Consider the following 6,223-nt stretch of genomic DNA (forward strand, 5'->3'; position numbering starts at 1 on the left):
CGGGTTGGTATAAATCAGTAACCACTGACACTTAGAATTTTTTCGAGTTGGTATAAATCAGTAACCACTGACACTTAGAATATTTTCGGGTTGGTATAAATCAGTAACCACTGACACTTAGAATATTTTCGAGTTGGTATAAATCAGTAACCACCGACACTTAGAATATTTTCGACTTGGTATAAATCAGTAACCACTGACACTTAGAATTTTTTCGAGTTGGTATAAATCAGTAACCACCGACACTTAGAATTTTTTCGAGTTGGTATAAATCAGTAACCACCGACACTTAGAATATTTTCGGGTTGGTATAAATCAGTAACCACCGACACTTAGAATTTTTTCGGGTCGGTATAAATCAGTAACCACTGACACTTAGAATATTTTCGAGTTGGTATAAATCAGTAACCACTGACACTTAGAATATTTTCGAGTTGGTATAAATCAGTAACCACCGACACTTAGAATATTTTCGACTTGGTATAAATCAGTAACCACTGACACTTAGAATTTTTTCGGGTTGGTATAAATCAGTAACCACCGACACTTAGAATTTTTTCGAGTTGGTATAAATCAGTAACCACCGACACTTAGAATATTTTCGACTTGGTATAAATCAGTAACCACCGACACTTAGAATATTTTCGAGTCGGTATAAATCAGTAACCACTGACACTTAGAATATTTTCGACTTGGTATAAATCAGTAACCACTGACACTTAGAATATTTTCGACTTGGTATAAATCAGTAACCACCGACACTTAGAATATTTTCGAGTCGGTATAAATCAGTAACCACTGACACTTAGAATTTTTTCGACTTGGTATAAATCAGTAACCACCGACACTTAGAATTTTTTCGAGTTGGTATAAATCAGTAACCACCGACACTTAGAATTTTTTCGGGTTGGTATAAATCAGTAACCACTGACACTTAGAATTTTTTCGAGTTGGTATAAATCAGTAACCACTGACACTTAGAATATTTTCGGGTTGGTATAAATCAGTAACCACTGACACTTAGAATATTTTCGACTTGGTATAAATCAGTAACCACCGACACTTAGAATATTTTCGAGTCGGTATAAATCAGTAACCACTGACACTTAGAATTTTTTCGACTTGGTATAAATCAGTAACCACCGACACTTAGAATTTTTTCGAGTTGGTATAAATCAGTAACCACCGACACTTAGAATTTTTTCGGGTTGGTATAAATCAGTAACCACTGACACTTAGAATTTTTTCGAGTTGGTATAAATCAGTAACCACCGACACTTAGAATTTTTTCGAGTCGGTATAAATCAGTAACCACTGACACTTAGAATATTTTCGACTTGGTATAAATCAGTAACCACTGACACTTAGAATATTTTCGGGTCGGTACAAATCAGTAACCACTGACACTTAGAATTTTTTCGGCTCAGTAGAAATCAGTAACCAAGCGCATTTTTGAATTGGTTACTGATTTCTCCGTTCGAGTTGCGGCTGCAGTTGGCTTCAAATAGTGGTGGGGGCTTAATTATCGCCGAGGGGAGCATGTCCCGGTGGTGTGGCCGAGGATGGAGTGCCTTTTGAAGGGGGTGTTTCTGAATTTGGACCCTTTTTGAGTTGCATGGCCGGATGGGTGTGGTTTTGAAGGGTGTGTCTGTCTGGAGTGGCACCGGCGTTGGTGTGAGGCTGAGGGTGGGCGTTCGGTTCCTGGTTAGGGATAGGGAAAGGGTGAGACTTAGCTTTAGTGCTCGTGCCCCCGATTTTGGTAATGTTTGACGTCAATTTTCCAAGGAGGCGAATGCAAGGCTTCAGAGGGACTTTGAGTGTTCGGGGGCGGGGTAGCTCAGCCGGATTTGCCCCGGCGGTTCTGCGGACGGTGTTGACTTCGAGGGCGGACCGGCCCCCGTGTTCAGTCCGAATATCGTGCATTGTTAACGGCGGGAAGTGTTCCAAAAGGGAATGGGATTGAATGTGACTGCTGAAGCCGACTTTGAGACCTGTAACGCGGGTAGCTCAGCCGGATTTGACCCGGCGGTTCTGGCGACGGTCTCGCCTTCGAGGGGGGAGCGCCCCGCGTGTTCAGGCCGAATTTTGTGCATTTCCATCGGCGGGAAGAGGTCCAAACGGGAATGGGATTGAATGTGACTGCTGAAGCCGACATTGAGACCTCTAACGCGGGTAGCTCGGCCGGATTTGACCCGGCGGTTCTGCCGAAGGTCTCACCTTCGAGGGGGGAGCGTCCCGCGTGTTCAGGCCGAATATCGTGCATTGTTAACGGCGGGAAGTGTTCCAAAAGGGAATGGGATTGAATGTGACTGCTGAAGCCGACATTGAGACCTCTAACGCGGGTAGCTCGGCCGGATTTGACCCGGCGGTTCTGGCGACGGTCTCGCCTTCGAGGGGGGAGCGTCCCGCGTGTTCAGGCCGAATTTTGTGCATTTCCATCGGCGGGAAGAGGTCCAAACGGGAATGGGACTGAATGTGACTGCTGAAGCCGACATTGAGACCTCTAACGCGGGTAGCTCGGCCGGATTTGACCCGGCGGTTCTGCCGAAGGTCTCACCTTCGAGGGGGGAGCGTCCCGCGTGTTCAGGCCGAATTTTGTGCATTTCCATCGGCGGGAAGAGGTCCAAACGGGAATGGGATTGAATGTGACTGCTGAAGCCGACATTGAGACCTCTAACGCGGGTAGCTCGGCCGGATTTGACCCGGCGGTTCTGCCGAAGGTCTCACCTTCGAGGGGGGAGCGCCCACCGTGTACAGGCCGATTTTCATGCATTTCCAACCGTGGGAAGGGGTCCGAAAGGGGATGGGGGTGAACGTGACTGCTCAACCCGACTTTGAGACCTGTAACGCGGGTAGCTCAGCCGGATTTGACCCGGCGGTTCTGGCGACGGTCTCGCCTTCGAGGGGGGAGCGTCCCGCGTGTTCAGGCCGAATTTTGTGCATTTCCATCGGCGGGAAGAGGTCCAAACGGGAATGGGATTGAATGTGACTGCTGAAGCCGACATTGAGACCTCTAACGCGGGTAGCTCGGCCGGATTTGACCCGGCGGTTCTGCCGAAGGTCTCACCTTCGAGGGGGGAGCGTCCCGCGTGTTCAGGCCGAATTTTGTGCATTTCCATCGGCGGGAAGAGGTCCAAACGGGAATGGGATTGAATGTGACTGCTGAAGCCGACATTGAGACCTCTAACGCGGGTAGCTCGGCCGGATTTGACCCGGCGGTTCTGCCGAAGGTCTCACCTTCGAGGGGGGAGCGCCCACCGTGTACAGGCCGATTTTCATGCATTTCCAACCGTGGGAAGGGGTCCGAAAGGGGATGGGGGTGAACGTGACTGCTCAACCCGACTTTGAGACCTGTAACGCGGGTAGCTCAGCCGGATTTGACCCGGCGGTTCTGGCGACGGTCTCGCCTTCGAGGGGGGAGCGCCCCGCGTGTTCAGGCCGAATTTTGTGCATTTCCATCGGCGGGAAGAGGTCCAAACGGGAATGGGATTGAATGTGACTGCTGAAGCCGACATTGAGACCTCTAACGCGGGTAGCTCGGCAGGATTTGACCCGGCGGTTCTGCCGAAGGTCTCACCTTCGAGGGGGGAGCGCCCACCGTGTACAGGCCGATTTTCATGCATTTCCAACCGTGGGAAGGGGGCCGAAAGGGGATGGGGGTGAATGTGACTGCTCAACCCGACTTTGAGGCATCTAACCCGGGTAGCTCAGCCGGGTTTGACCCGGCGGTTCTGCCGACTGCCTCGCCTTCGAGGGGGGAGCGTCCCCCGTGTACAGGCCGATTTTCATGCATTTCGAACCGTGGGAAGTGGCCCAAAAGGGGATGGGGGTGAATGTGACTGCTCAACCCGACTTTGGCGCTTCCGAGCCGGGTAGCTCAGCCGGGTTTGACCCGGCGGTTCTGCCGACGGTCTCGTCTTCGAGGCGGGTGCCTCCCCCGTGTACAGGCCGATTTTCATGCATTTCGTACCGTGGGAAGTGGTCCAAAAGGGAATGGGGGTGGACGTGACTGCTCATACCGACATCGAGACTTGTAAGCCGTGTAGCTCGGCCGGGTTTGATCCGGCGGGTCTGCCGACGGTCTCGTCTTCGAGAGGGGGGCCTCCCCCGTGTACAGGCCGATTTTCGTGCATTTCCAACGGTGGGAAGAGGTTCAAAAGGGGATGGGGGTGAATGTGACTGCTCAACCCGACTCTGAGGCTTCTAACCCGGGTAGCTCGGCCGGGTTTGACCCGGCGGTTCTGCCGTCGGTCTCGCCTTCGAGAGGGGCGCCTCCCCCGTGTACAGGCCGATTTTCGTGCATTTCCAACGGTGGGAAGAGGTTCAAAAGGGGATGGGGGTGAATGTGACTGCTCAACCCGACTCTGAGGCTTCTAACCCGGGTAGCCCGGCCGGGTTTGACCCGGCGGTTCTGCCGTCGGTCTCGCCTTCGAGGGCGGAGCCTCCCCCGTGTACAGGCCGATTTTCGTGCATTTCAAACCGTGGGAAGCGGTCCAAAAGGGGATGGGAGTGAATGTGACTGCTCATACCGACCTTGGCGCTTCCGACCCGGGTAGCTCAGCCGGGTTTGACCCGGCGGTTCTGCCGACGGTCTCGCCTTCGAGGGGGGAGCGTCCCCCGTGTTCAGGCCGAATTTTGTGCATTTCGAACCGTGGGAAGTTGCCCAAAAGTCGATGGGAGTGAATGTGACTGCTCAACCCGACTTTGGCGCTTCCGAGCCGGGTAGCTCAGCCGGGTTTGACCCGGCGGTTCTGCCGACGGTTTCGTCTTCGAGGCGGGTGCCTCCCCCGTGTACAGGCCGATTTTCATGCATTTCGTACCGTGGGAAGTGGTCCAAAATGGAATAGGGGTGGACGTGACTGCTCATACCGACATTGAGACTTGTAAGCCGTGTAGCTCGGCCGGGTTTGATCCGGCGGGTCTGCCGACGGTCTCGTCTTCGAGGCGGGTGCCTCCCCCGTGTACAGGCCGATTTTCGTGCATTTCGAACCGTGGGAAGTGGTCCAAAAGGGGATGGGGGTGGACGTGACTGCTCAACCCGACTTTGAGGCTTCTAACCCGGATAGCTCGGCCGGGTTTGACCCGGCGGTTCTGCCGACGGTCTCGTCATCGAGGGGGGAGCCTCCCCCGTGTCCAGGCCGATTTTCGTGCATTTCCAACCGTGGGAAGTGGTCCAAAAGGGAATGGGGGTGGACGTGACTGCTCAACCCGGCTTTGAGACTTGTAAGCCGGGTAGCTCAGCCGGGTTTGACCCGGCGGTTCTGCCGACGGTCCCGCCTTCGAGGGCGGACCCTCCCCCGTGTACAGGCCGATTTTCGTGCATTTCCAACGGTGGGAAGAGGTCCAAAAGGGGATGGGAGTGAACGTGACTGCTCAACCCGACTCTGAGGCTTCTAACCCGGGTAGCTCGGCCGGGTTTGACCCGTCGATTCTGCCGATGGTCTCGTTTTGGAGGGGGGAGCCTCCCCCGTGTTCAGTCCGATTTTCGTGCATTTCGAACCGTGGGAAGTGGCCCAAAAGGGGATGGGAGTGAATGTGACTGCTCATACCGACTTTGGCGCTTCCGAGCCTGGTAGCTCAGCCGGGTTTGATCCAGCGGTTCTGCGGACGGTCTCGTCTTCGAGGCGGCTCCCTCCCCCGTGTACAGGCCGATTTTCATGCATTTGCAACGGTGGGAAGTTGCCCAAAAGGGGATGGGAGTGAATGTGACTGCTCAACCCGACTTCGAGACTTGTAAGCCGGGTAGCTCAGCCGGGTTTGACCCGGCGGTTCTGCCGACGGTCTCGCCTTCGAGGGGGGAGCCTCCCCCGTGTACAGGCCGATTTCCGTGCATTTCCAACGGTGGGAAGAGGTTCAAAAGGGGATGGGAGTGAATGTGACTGCTCAACCCGACTCTGAGGCTTCTAACCCGGGTAGCTCGGCCGGGTTTGATCCGGCGGTTCTGCCGACGGTCTCGTCTTCGAGGCCGGTGCCTCCCCCGTGTACAGGCCGATTTTCGTGCATTTCCAACGGTGGGAAGAGGTTCAAAAGGGGATGGGGGTGAATGCGACTGCTCAACCCGACTCTGAGGCTTCTAACCCGGGTAGCCCGGCCGGGTTTGACCCGGCGGTTCTGCCGTCGGTCTCGCCTTCGAGGGCGGAGCCTCCCCCGTGTACAGGCCGATTTTCATGCATTTGCAACGGTGGGAAGTTGCCCAAAAGTCGATGGGAGTGAATGTGACTGC

This window comes from Chiloscyllium punctatum, unplaced genomic scaffold, assembly GCF_047496795.1.
Source record: "Chiloscyllium punctatum isolate Juve2018m unplaced genomic scaffold, sChiPun1.3 scaffold_932, whole genome shotgun sequence".
NCBI classification, from domain to species: Eukaryota; Metazoa; Chordata; class Chondrichthyes; order Orectolobiformes; family Hemiscylliidae; genus Chiloscyllium; species Chiloscyllium punctatum.